We start from the raw sequence: 14,016 nt of genomic DNA, 5'->3' as shown, positions 1-14,016 counted from the left end.
GACCCCACATCTGAACAATCTGAGAAAATACATCTGGATGAAGAGACCACTCCCCTGGATGTAAAGTCTGGCGGCTGAGATAATCCGCCTCCCAATAGTCTACACCTGGGATATGCACCGAAGAGATTAGACAGTAGCTGGATTCCGCCAAAGCAAGTATCCGAGATACTTCTTTCATAGCTTGGGGACTGTGAGTCCCACCGTGATGATTGACATATGCCACTGTTGTGATATTGTCTGTCTGAAAACAAATGAACGGTTTTCTCTTTAACAAAGGCAAAAACTGAAGAGCTCTGAGAATTGCACAGAGTTCTAAAATATTTATTGGTAATCTCGCCTCTTGAGATTTCCAAACCCCTTGTGCTGACCGAGATCCCCAAACAGCTCCCCAACCTGAAAGACTCCCATCTGTTGTGCTCACAGTCCAGGTTGGCCGAACAAAAGAAGCCCCTTAAACTAAACAATGGTGATCTATCCACCACGTCAGAGAGTGTCGAACATTGGGATTTAAGGATATTAATTGTGATATCTTTGTATAATCCCTGCACCATTGGTTCAGCATACAAAGCTGTAGAGCTCTCATGTGAAAACGAGCAAAGGGGACCGTGTCCGATGCTGCAGTCATGAGACCTAAAACTTGCATGCACATAGCCACTGAAGGGAATGACGGAGACTGAAGGTGCCGGCAGGCTGCAACCAATTTTAAACGTCTCTTGTCTGTTAGAGACAGAGTCATAGACACTGAATCTATCTGGAAGCCTAAAAAGGTGACCCTTGTCGGAGGAATCGAGAAACTTTTTGGTAAATTGATCCTCCAACCATGTTTCCGAAGAAACAACACTAGTTGATTCGTGTGAGATTCTGCAGTACGTAAAGACTGAGCTAGTACCAAGATATCGTCAAAATAAGGAAACACTGCAATACCCTGTTCTCTGATAACAGAGAGTAGGGCACCCAGAACCTTTGAAAAGATTCTTGGAGCTGTTGCTAGGCGAAATGGAAGAGCAACAAATTGGTAATGCTTGTTTAGAAAAGAGAATCTCAGAAACTGATAATGTTCTGGATGAATCGGAATATGAAGGTATGCATCCTGCAAGTCTATTGTGGACATATAATGTCCTTGCTGAACAAAAGGCAGAATAGTCCTTATAGTCACCATCTTGAAAGTTGGTACTCTTACATAACGATTCAAAATTTTCAGATCCAGAACTGGTCTGAATAAATTTTCCTTTTTTGGGACAATGAATAGATTTGAATAAAACCCCAAACCTTGTTCCTGAAAAGGAACTGGCATGATTACCCCTGAAGACTCCAGGTCTGAAACACACTTCAGGAAAGCCTGAGCTTTTAGTGGATTTGCTGGGATACGTGAGAGAAAAAATCTTCTCACAGAGGGTCTTACTCTGAATCCTATTCGATACCCTTGAGAGACAATGCTCTGAATCCATTGATTTTGGACAGATTATATCCAAATATCCTTGAAAAACCTTAATCTGCCCCCTACCAGCTGAGCTGGAATGAGGGCCGCACCTTCATGTGGATTTAGGGGCTGACTTTGGTTTCCTAAATGGCTTGGATTTATTCCAATTTGAGGAAGGCTTCCAATTGGAAGCAGATTCCTTGGGGGCAGGATTGAGTTTTTGATCTTATTCTGACAAAAGGAACGAAAACGGTTAGAAGCCTTAGATGTACCCTTAGGTTTTTTATCCTGAGGCAGAAAAACTCCCTTTCCCCCAGTGACAGTTAAAATAATAGAATAGAATCCAACTGAGAACCAAATAAATTATTACCTTGGAAAGAAAGAGATAGTAATCTAGATTTAGATGTCATATCAGCATTCCAAGATGTAAGCCACAAAGCTCATCTAGCTAATATAGCTAAAGACATGGATCTAACATCAATTTTGATAATATCAAAAATGGCATCACAAATAAAATGATTAGCATATTGCAGTAAGCGAATAATGCTAGATAAGTCAGAATCCAATTCCTGTTGCTCTAAATTCTCCAACCAGAAAGTTGATGCAGCCACAACAGAAATTGCAGGTCTGAGAAGATGACCTGAATATAAATAGGCCTTCCTTAGATAAGATTCAAGCTTCCTATCTAAAGGATCCTTAAAGGAAGTACTATCTTCCATAGGAATAGTGGTACGTTTAGCAAGAGTAGAAATAGCCCCATCAACTTTGGGGATTTTTTCCCAAAACTCTATAGATTTTGCTGGTAAAGGATACAATTTTTTAAACATTGAAGAAGGAATAAAAGGAGTACCTGGCTTATTCCATTACTTAGAAATCATATCAGAAATATCCTCAGGAATAGGAAAAAACCCCTGGAGAAACCACAGGAGGTTTAAAAACAGCATTTAAACGTTTATTACACTGAAAGTCAAGAGGACTGGTTACCTCAATATCCAAAGTAATTGACACTTCTTTTAATAAAGAACGCATATACTCTATTTTAAATAAATAAGTAGATTTGTCAGTGTCAATGTCTGAGGAAGGATCTTCTGTATCAGATAGATCCTCATCAGAAGAGGATAAATTATTATGTTGTTGGTCATTTGAAATTTCATCAACTAAATGAGAAGTTTTAAAAGACCTTTTACGTTTAATAGAAGGTGGAAATGCAGACAAAGCCTTCAGGATAGAATCAGAAACAAATTCTTTAAAATTTACAGGTATATCATGCACATTAGAAGTTGAAGGAACTGCAACTGGCAATGTACTATTACTGATGGATACACTATCTGCATGTAAAAGTTTATCATGACAACTATTACAAATGACATTCGGTGGAATAATTTCTACAATTTTACAACAAATGCACTTAGCTTTGGTAGAACCGATGTCAGGCAGCAATGTTCCAGCAGAAACTTCTGAGGCAGGATCAGATTGAGACATCTTGCAAAATGTATAAAAAAAACAACAACATATAAAGCAAAATGATCTATTTCCTTATATGACAGTTTCAGGAATGGGAAAAAATGCAAATAGCATAGCCCTCTGATAGAGAAAAAGGCAAGAGGCAAACATCAATGGGGTATTGAAATAATGAAAACGTTTGGCGCCAAGTATGACACACAACGTAACAAACTGTTTTGGCACCAAAAATATCAGGAAATGAGACAATCGTGTCACTAATGACGCAACCGTGTGAAAGGTCTCGACATCAAGTATGACGCCGGAAATGATAAAGTTACGTCATAGACCTATTTTTTCGTGCCAAAATTATTTTCGCGCCAAGAATGACGCAATGAAGTTTAGCATTTGACGCACACGCGCGGGCCTAATACCGCCCGCAATTTGCAAGAAGTAGTCAATTGAAAAAAAGACTAAAACCCAGGTAAGAAATACATTGCTTAAAAAAATGTTTATATTCCCCAAATATGAAACTGACAGTCTGCATAAGGAAATACATGAATCTGACTCATGGCAAATATAAGTACAATACATATATTTAGAACTTTATATAAATGCATAAAGTGCCAAACCATAGCTGAGGTGTCTTAAGCAATAAAAAACATACTTACCAAAAGACACCCATCCACATATAGCAGATACCCAAACCAGTACTAAAACAGTTATCAGTAGAGGTAATGGTAAATTGAGAGTATATCGTCGATCTGAAAAGGGAGGTAGGAGATGAATCTCTACGACCGATAACAGGGAACCTATGAAATAGACCCCCATTAGGGAAATCATTGTATTCAATAAGTGATACTCCCTTAACATCCCTCTGACATTCGCTGTACTCTTAGAGGAACCTGGCTTCAACAATGCTGAGAAGCGCATATCAATGTAGAAATCTTAGCACAAACTTACTTCACCACCTCCATAGGAGGCAAAGTTTGTAAAACTGAATTGTGGGTGTGGTGAGGGGTGTATTTATAGGCATTTTGAGGTTTGGGAAACTTTGCCCCTCCTGGTAGGATTGTATATCCCATACGTCACTAGCTCATGGACTCTTGCCAATTACATGAAAGAAATAACGCTATACTTGAGTGCTTGTTTCATCCTATAATCACAAAAGATGAATAAACAAAGAACAGCTGAAAAACATTTAACAAAATGTACACAGAATAAACGTTACTGTTCCTTTAAATCTTAAAAGGAACTCCATATTTTGTGTGCTGTTGTTTCATCCTACGTCATCAAAGGATAAATTAACAAATAAATATTTACACAGTAAAACATGTCACTGACTCTTAACCAAAAACGTAACCATTTATTGTAAAAAAGGAAACTTTCCTCTGTTCCTTATATCGCATGTAAATAGGACAAAACAGTCTAAGGCAATAATTTAGCCGTATCCCTCAGCATTAGGCTGCTGAGGTGCCTGCCGGGATCGAAAACTAATTCTCAGAGTAGGACATGGCGATCCGGAACTGCACTGCAAACAGGAAGACAGACTCCGGTCCTAATTATACCAAATATATTGACAACGCGTAATAGGACCAGTGACTGCACAACTTCCTCTTGCGCAGTTTTAATTAAAATACTCCGAAATGGAAGGGGAAAAAAACAGAATTTATGCTTACCTGATAAATTACTTTCTCTTGTGGTGTATCCAGTACACGGATTCATCCTTTACTTGTGGGATATTCTCCTTCCCTACAGGAAGTGGCAAAGAGAGCACACAGCAGAGCTGTCCATATAGCTCCCTCTCTAGCTCCACCCCCCAGTCATTCGACCGAAGGTTAGGAAGAAAAAGGAGAAACCATAGGGTGCAGTGGTGACTGTAGTTTAAAAATAAAAAACCACCTGTCTTAAAATGACAGGGCGGGCCGTGGACTGGATACACCACAAGAGAAAGTAATTTATCAGGTAAGCATAAATTCTGTTTTCTCTTGTAAGGTGTATCCAGTCCACGGATTCATCCTTTACTTGTGGGATACCAATACCAAAGCTTTAGGACACGGATGAAGGGAGGGAACAAGACAGGCACCTTAAACGGAAGGCACCACTGCTTGTAAAACCTCTCTCCCAAAAATAGCCTCCGAAGAAGCAAAAGTATCGAATTTGTAAAATTTGGAAAAAGTATGCAGCGAAGACCAAGTCGCTGCCTTACAAATCTGTTCAACAGAAGCCTCATTTTTAAAAGCTCATGTGGAAGCCACTGCTCTGGTAGAATGAGCAGTAATTGTTTCAGGAGGCTGCTGGCCAGCAGTCTCATAGGCCAAACGGATGATGCTTTTCAGCCAAAAGGAAAGGTAGCGGTCGCCTTCTGACCTCTCCTCTTACCAGAATAGATAACAAACAAAGAAGTTGTTTGTCTGAAATCCTTAGTTGCTTGTAAATAGAACTTTAAAGCACGAACCACATCAAGATTGTGTAACAGACGTTCCTTCTTCGACGAAGGATTAGGACACAGAGAAGGAACAACAATTTCCTGGTTAATATTCTTATTAGACACCCTTAGGAAGAAAACCGGGTTTGATACGCAAAACTACTTTTTCTGCATGGAACACCAGGTAAGGTGAATCACACTGTAAAGCAGATAACTCCGAAACTCTTCGAGCAGAAGAGATAGCTACCAAAAACAAAAATTTCCAAGATAACAGTTTAATATCTATGGAATGTAAAGGTTCAAATGGAACCCCTTGCAGAACGGAAAGAACTAAATTCAGACTCCATGGCGGAGCCACAGGTCTATAAACAGGCTTGATTCTGACTAAAGCCTGACTAAACGCTTGAACGTCTGGTACCGCTGCCAGACGTTTGTGTAAAAGAATAGACAAAGCAGATATCTGTCCCTTTAAGGAACTAGCTGATAATCCTTTCTACAATCCTTCTTGGAGAAAGGACAAAATCCTGGGAATCCTAACCTTACTCCATGAGTAACCCTTGGATTCGCACCAAGAAAGATATTTTCGCCAAATCTTATGGTAGATTTTCCTGGTGACAGGCTTTCTAGCCTGAATCAGGGTATCAATAACCGACTCAGAGAAACCACGCTTTGATAGAATTAGGCGTTCAATCTCCAAGCAGTCAGACGCAGAGAAATTAGATTTGGATGTTTGAAAGGACCCTGTATTAGAAAGTCCCGCCTCATTGGCAATGTCCACTAGGTCTGCATACCAAGTCCTGCGTGGCCACGCAGGCGCTATTAGAATCACAGAAGCCCTCTCCTGCTTGATTCTGGCAACCAGCCTTGGGAGGAGAGGAAACGGTGGAAAAACATAGGCCAGATTGAAGGACCAAGGTGCTGCTAGAGCACCTATCAGCACCGCCTGGGGATCCCGGGACCTGGACCCGTAAAGAGGAAGTTTGGTGTTCTGACGGGACGCCATCAGATCCAATTCTGGAGTGCCCCATAGCTGAGTCAGCTGGGCAAAATCCTCCGGATGGAGTTCCCACTCCCCCGGGTAAAAAGTCTGACGACTTAGAAAATCCGCCTCCCAGTTGTCTACTCCTGGGATGTGAATTGCTGAGAGATGGCAAGAGTGATCCTCCGCCCATCTGATTATTTTGGTTACTTCCATCATTGCTAGGGAACTCCTTGTCCCGCCTTGATGATTGACGTAAGCTACAGTCGTGATGTTGTCCGACTGAAACCTGATGAATTTGGCCGCAGCTAGCTGAGGCCATGCCTGAAGCGCGTTGAATATCGCCCTCAGTTCCAGAATGTTTATCGGGAGAAGAGCTTCTTCCCGAGACCATAAGCCCTGAGCTTTCAGGGAGTCCCAGACTGCACCCCAGCCCAACAGACTGGCGTCGGTCGTTACGATGATCCACTCTGGTCTGCGGAAACACATTCCCTGAGACAGGTAATCCTGAGACAACCACCAGAGAAGAGAATCTCTGGTCCCCTGGTCCAACTGTATTTGAGGAGACAAATCTGCATAATCCCCATTCCACTGTTTGAGCATGCATAGTTGCAGTGGTCTGAGGTGTATCCGTGCAAAAGGGACTATGTCCATTGCCGCTACCATTAGTCCGATTGTCTCCATGCACTGAGCTACAGATGGCCGAGGAATGGAATGAAGAGCTCGGCAAGTAGTTAAAAGTTTTAACTTTCTGACTTCCGTCAGAAATATTTTCATTTCTACCGAGTCTATTAGGGTTCCTAGGAAGGGAACTCTAGTGAGGGGGGAGAGAGAACTCTTTTTTTTTTTTTTTATATATTTTTATTGAGGTAAAAATATCTTTGACAACATAGTCATATCTGAAAAAAATACAATTTTCATTACGATACATCATATGGAAACCAGTCCATAACACAGCGACATGACATGATATTCTGAAAACCTCGTTTTTGATTTTGTTGGTTCGCAATGTCCTCCAGACAAACAGTCTCCTTAAGAGACCAGAAGTGCGAACTGCCGCTGAGGACACATCAGGTAAGTTTACATCAAAAAGTCCAGTGTCAGTGTGGAGATAGTAGCGGTCAACTTTGGGAATCATAAGTAATGTCAATACTAACAAGTGTAGGAAAACACCTTAATTACTATCAAATAACGTCAATTAACATCAAACAAGGTACACAGCTAAAAATGTTGTACTGTAACAGACCTCTGTTGCCACTGATACATATTCACTGATTACAATGAGCGTTGGTAATAACATATAGAATAGCATTACTAGATCCTGCAGAACCTAACACGGCTCAGCAGGCTGGGCAGAGGCTACTTAACTCTGCCAAAAAGGAATGCGGAGGAGGAGGTAATGAACCCTTACCGCATAGGGATATTGAAATAGGGGGGGGGGGGTTATTCAAAGAATAGTGCACTCCTTCAATGTTGGCTTACTCGCTTACATGACTATACCGAAGCATGGGGGGAATAAGGAATATCCAAGAACGCAGTACTTGACAATCAAATGAATATACAAAGGATACATGTGAAAGAATATATATGCTCGTCTCCTATAGTTATCATTAACCTCACTGTTGGTTTTACATAAAAGCGGTCTGGGCTTTAAGAGTTATTCAAAATTAATATCTAGTATAACCCTGCATAACTGGGGACCACTACGCTGTAGTCAAACAAATACAGTATCATTAGCGCTTGCTGCTTTTTTTTCTAGTTCTAGGTTCAGGGCCAGGGCAATATCCCTAAGGTACCACATACTCTAAGATAGGCGTTTTTTGGAGTTCTTCATGAAAAACCAGGGGTCAGCCAGCAAGACACAGGTCTTCCAGACATAACTCTTTACTGGGAAACACACTGATGAGTGATATGCATGTGTGCACCTTTATTCTACTTGTTGTATAGGGCATAAGACTCCCATACGATTATTGTTTAACTAGCCAAGCAGGCTACATATTTGTGACATAGCATGCACTCTCATCAAAATTGAGATGTACTCCCTGACCCATATTCTGCGCTATGATAACTGTCAGAAACTCTCATATTAAGGAGGTAGGAGGCACATATCTATCATAAAGGAAAACGGTGGGGGGGAGGGTGAGGGGGGGTGGACACAGATTGAAAGCAAACTCAGTTTCTAGTAAAGGTTGTATGGGGGCTAGGATGGTATTGCATCTATGGAGACATACTAAAACATACAGTAGCAAAAACTTTCCTAATAAGAGTTCCCCATAGTGAAGAACATAATCTATTGAGAACAGGGCATATATAACTGAAAAACATGGTAATAATAAACAACACAGTTATAGAGCATAAGAGCATAATCAGTGTAAATAAGCAAATACAGTGTGGGAGTCCAAGTATCAGGCCTCAGGACCGTCATAGCAAGCTGCAGCGGACATCTCAATATATTTATTTGGGAACCGCAATAATAAACACATAGAGAGTGTCTCATTAACAGCAATCCTCTCAGACGGTATCACATCCCCAAAGTTGTAACCCATCACCTATCCAATGCCTGCCCGGGGTCCCTGGGAAGCATGGTGCCATAGTGCTTTGACTAGGAGAATCTGTAGAATCCGGCAGCTCTCACAACCGTCTAGTCGGAACGTATGTGTACAATCCAGTCCCACAGGCACCATGGGAGCCGGGCGATCCAGTGGTTGAGAAAGGTCTGCGTGGGGAGCTGTGAGGATCGTGCCGCGCTGCAGTACTGAAAACTCTGCGACTATCATCGCGCAGTTCTCCTCCTCTTTGGGGTAAGTTACTTGTGGCCGCAGATGGATGCTGGATGAGAGAGGCGGAATCCCCTGGCCTGTGGCTGTTTGCATCAGCGGAGGGGAGCGCACATGAGGAACTGCCAGGGCCATGTTGCACCGCGGTTCTTGCACCGCCCTGCGCTCCACTTAGAGGCCGTCACTGAGTGTGTGCATGGCTTGTGACCTATATATAAGGGCATCCAGTCTCTTGCAAAGCTTTCTCCCATACTCTTCTAAGAGATCTTTAACAGCTGAGAACAGTAACTGCGATTCCATAGTGGCTCTTGCTGTGACACACCTCAGGCGGTGAGAGGTCCACTAATTTAAATAACTGTTAGGTGGATCAGAGTGCAGTTTGTAATATCCCAGCCGGGCTCAGTAACATGCCGAGATGGCGCCGCTTGGTGTCTCGGCCCAGTCCTCAGCAGATTTCAGATCAGCGTAGGTCAAAAAAGTTACTAGGCACTCGTTAGCATATCCAGGGTTGCCCTAGTATGAATAATCAGCAGTTCAGCATTTCTTTTTTTGGGGTATATTCACAGTTTTGGGCTTCTTTAGTTGTTGTACTATCAGAGCTCCCAGATCGTGCGACCAGCTCTGTTGCTGGTCAGCCCCGCCCCCGAGAGAACTCTTTTTGATGTTCACCTTCCACCCGTGAGACCTCAGAAAGGCCACTACAATTTCCGTATGAGACTTGGCTCTTTGGAAAGTCGACGCCTGAATTAAGATGTCGTCTAGATAAGGCGCCACTGCTATGCCCCGCGGTCTTAGTACCGTCAGGAGGGACCCTAGCACCTTTGTGAAAATTCTGGGAGCAGTGGCCAACCCGAAGGGAAGAGCTACAAACTGATAATGCTTGTCCAGAAAGGCGAACCTGAGAAACTGGTGATGATCTTTGTGGATAGGAATGTGCAGATACGCATCCTTTAGATCCACGGTAGTCATATATTGACCCTCCTGGATCAATGGTAAGATTGTCCGAATGGTCTCCATCTTGAATGATGGGACTCTGAGGTATTTGTTTAGAATTTTGAGATCCAGGATTGGTCTGAAAGTTCTTTCTTTCTTGGAAACCACAAACAGGTTTGAGTAAAAACCCAGCCCTTGTTCCGCAATTGGAACTGGGTGGATCACTCCCATTGTATGTAGGTCTTCTACACAGCGTAAGAACGCCTCTTTCTTTGTCTGGTCTGTAGACAAATGAGAAATGTGGAACCTTCCCCTTGGAGGGGAGTCCTTGAATTCTAGAAGATATCCCTGGGATACTATCTCTAAGGCCCAGGGATCGTGTACGTCTCTTGCCCAGGCCTGAGCGAAGAGAGATAGTCTGCCCCCTACTAGATCCGGTCCCGGATCTGGGGAAACCCCATCATGCTGTCTTGGAGGCAGCTGCAGGCTTCTTGGCCTGTTTACCCTTGTTCCAGCCCTGGTAAGGTTTCCAGGCTGCCCTGGGTTGTGAATTGTTACCCTCTTGCTTTGCAGCAGGGGAGGATGAAGCGAGACCGCTCCTGAAATTCCGAAAGGAACGGAAATTATTTTGTTTATTCTTTGTCTTGAAGGACTTGTCCTGGGGGAGAGCATGGCCTTTTCCCCCAGTGATTTCTGAAATAATCTCTTTCAATTCAGGCACGAAGAGGGTCTTTCCTTTGAAAGGGATGTTCAATAGTTTGGATTTTGACGACACATCGGAAGACCAGGACTTCAGCCATAGCGCCCTGCGCGCCAAAATGTCAAAACCTGAATTTTTGCCGCTAACTTAGCTAGCTGGAAAGCGGCATCTGTGATAAAAGAATTAGCCAGCTTAAGAGCCTTAATTCTGTCCATAATGTCCTCATATGAGGTCTCCGTCTGGAGCGCATCTTCCAGCGCCTCGAACCAGAAAGCAGCTGCAGTGGTTACAGGAACGATGCACGCAATAGGTTGGAGAAGAAAACCTTGTTGAACAAAAATTTTCTTAAGCAAACCCTCTAATTTTTTATCCATAGGGTCTTTAAAAGCACAACTGTCTTCGATTGGTATAGTTGTGCGTTTAGCAAGTGAAGAAACAGCCCCCTCCACCTTAGGGACCGTCTGCCACGAGTCCCGTATGGGGTTAGATATGGGGAACATTTTCTTAAAAACCGGAGGGGGAACGAAGGGAATACCTGGTTTATCCCACTCCCTAGTAACGATATCCGCAATCCTCTTAGGGACCGGGAACACATCAGTGTAAACAGGAACTTCTAGGTACTTGTCCATTTTACACAATTTCTCTGGAACCACCATAGGGTCGCAGTCGTCCAGAGTAACTAATACCTCCCTGAGCAATAAGCGGAGGTGTTCTAGTTTAAATTTAAAAGCCAACGTATCTGAGTCTGTCTGAGGAGCAACCTTTCCCGAATCGGAAATTTCTCCCTCCGACAGCACATCCCTCGCCCCCATTTCAGAGCGTTGTGAGTGTATATCGGATACGGCTACTAAAGCGTCAGAATGCTCATAATCTGTTCTTAAAACAGAGCTATCACGCTTTGCAGGTAACACAGGCAGTTTAGATAAAAACACTGAGAGGGTATTATCCATAACTGCCGCCAAGTCTTGTAAGGTAAAAGAGTTAGACGCGCTAGAGGTGCTAGGCGTCACTTGGGCGGGCGTAACTGGTTGTGACACTTGGGGAGAGATTAACGGGCTAACCTCATTACCTTCTGTCTGAGAATCATCTTGGGCCACATTTTTAAGTGCAACAATATGATCCTTAAAATGTATAGACATATCAGTACAAGTGGGACACATTCTGAGAGGGGGTTCCACCATGGCTTCTAAACACATTGAACAAGGATTTTCCTTGGTGTCAGACATGTTTAACAGACTAGTAGTAAGACAAACAGGCTTAGAAAACACTTTAATCAAGTAAAAACACATTTTGCAAAAAAAGTTATTGTGCCTTTAAGAGATAAAAAAGGCACACAATTTTCCAAAACTGTGAAAAATGCAGCAACCCCTTAATGCCCAAACCGGATCAATAGTAAGCAAAAGACCGGTAAAATTAACTTCAGCACCTTGCCACAGCTCTGCTGTGGCCCTACCTTCCCTTAGGAGTCAGATTTGTGGGGAAAAAGCTTCCTATGGACCCTCAAACTGTAGCAGGACCCTCCATGTGAAGACAGCCTGAAGTTCTAGTCAATATAACTGCGCATCTGAGGCGCGAAATTAGGCCCCTCCCACCTTGCTCCGGTGCTGTGAGGCCTAAAGAAACACTCCTAAGTGTTTTAATAATAGCCATGTGGGTAACAACCCCTGAAAGAAACCCAGAGGAACCTTCAAAGTGTCTCAAAAACTATATTTTTCTAATAAAAACCGTTTGTCATTAAGCAGTGTCAACCAGTATAAATTAGCCCTGTAAAGTAAGCTAGCAATTCCATACATAGTCTCTGAATACAGTTTACCCTTCCCTCATGGGGATCTTGTCAGTCTTTTCCAGCATTATCACAGTTTTGTCTAGAAATAAATGACTGAACATACCTTATTGCAGCCTAACCTGCAAACCATTCCCCCCAACTGAAGTTTTCTTGTACTCCTCAGTCCTTTGTGGGAACAGCAGTGGATTTTAGTTACAACATGCTAAAATCATCTTCCTCCCTGCAGAAATCTTCATCTACTTTCTGCTAGATTGTAAATAGTACACACCGGTACCATTTAAAATAAACTTTTGCTTGTAGAAGATAAAAACTACAATTCTAACACCACATTCACTTTACTCTTCCGATTGCTTAGAGCCAGCAAAGATAATGACTGGGGGGTGGAGCTAGAGGGGGAGCTATATGGACAGCTCTGCTGTGTGCTCTCTTTGCCACTTCCTGTTGGGAAGGAGAATATCCCACAAGTAAAGAATGAATCCGTGGACTGGATACACCTTACAAGAGAAAAAAGGCGCGCAATGCAAACGCTGCCTCCCCAAGGACCGCCCGTTGTGGGCGTTTACAAAAAGGGAAGCTCCCGGTCGGCATGATGTTTATGGCTGCCGGGAGAAATTTGCGAATGTGAAAGTGCTCCAATGAGCAATGAAATTAATATTTCCCCCCTCCGGATGAAAAACAAAGAATAAATAAATAAAGCAGTCATCTCCCAGTCGGTATGATTTTTAAGTAACCGCCGGGAGATGTGACACTGCAATTCTTTAAAATGTCCCTCCTGATTGAAAAAGGAGAATATCAATAAGAAACACAGCAAAATTAAAGCCCAATTACGCTCGCAGAGAGCGATGTCAGAACAGTCATCTCCCGGGCAGTATGTCTGACTATGCAACCGCCAGGAGATGCGTGACAATTGATTGTGCTTGTACCTGCCAACTATAATCTGCTAAATATAAAGGAGAACTCATACCTGAATAAAATATAAAGTGCCCATACCACCAAGGCTTCCTTATATTTCCCATACACAGCGTGAGTGGCCAAATACTTCTAAATATTTCTTGTTCTTCTTTTAACCCCAGAATAAAAATCGGCACTTACCTCACATTCTGCCCGACAGCAAAGGCAGCTCCCAGGTGTGTGAAGTCCCATTCCTTCACATGGACCTGTGAATTAAAAGAAAACACTGAGAAATATCCCTCAGATTTTTCTAGGTTAGGGCAGCAACAGTGTATGGGAGGTGCAGTGAGAATAATGTCCCACAAGTTCCCATTGCTTGAAAGCCACCAAATGCTTCTCTTTGTACTGAAGAGGCTGATCTGGTCTAGGCTACAACCTATAGCAAAATAGCACACTTTGGTACCATTTTAAAAATAATAAACTGTTGATTGAAGAATCTAAACTAACACCTCACTTTACCTCTTCCTATCACTAACACAGGCAAAGAGAATGACTGGAGTGGGAGGGAAGGGAGGAGCTATATATACAGCTCTGCTGTGGTGCTCTTTGCCTCCTCCTGCTGACCAGGAGGCGATATCCCACAAGTAAGGATGAAATCCGTG

The 14,016-nt window shown here is 42.8% G+C and overlaps 1 protein-coding gene across 1 annotated transcript in view; it reads right to left on the bottom strand.

Moving 5' to 3' along the window:
• The window catches only part of CUL9 (cullin 9), a gene marked incomplete in the record, with an annotated part of 1,346,550 nt that overhangs the window by 397,618 nt on the left and 934,916 nt on the right, over positions 1 to 14,016 (bottom strand).

This window comes from Bombina bombina, chromosome 4 (genome assembly GCF_027579735.1).
Source record: "Bombina bombina isolate aBomBom1 chromosome 4, aBomBom1.pri, whole genome shotgun sequence".
Lineage (NCBI taxonomy): Eukaryota > Metazoa > Chordata > Amphibia > Anura > Bombinatoridae > Bombina > Bombina bombina.
This window is presented reverse-complemented; position numbering and strand designations above follow the sequence as displayed.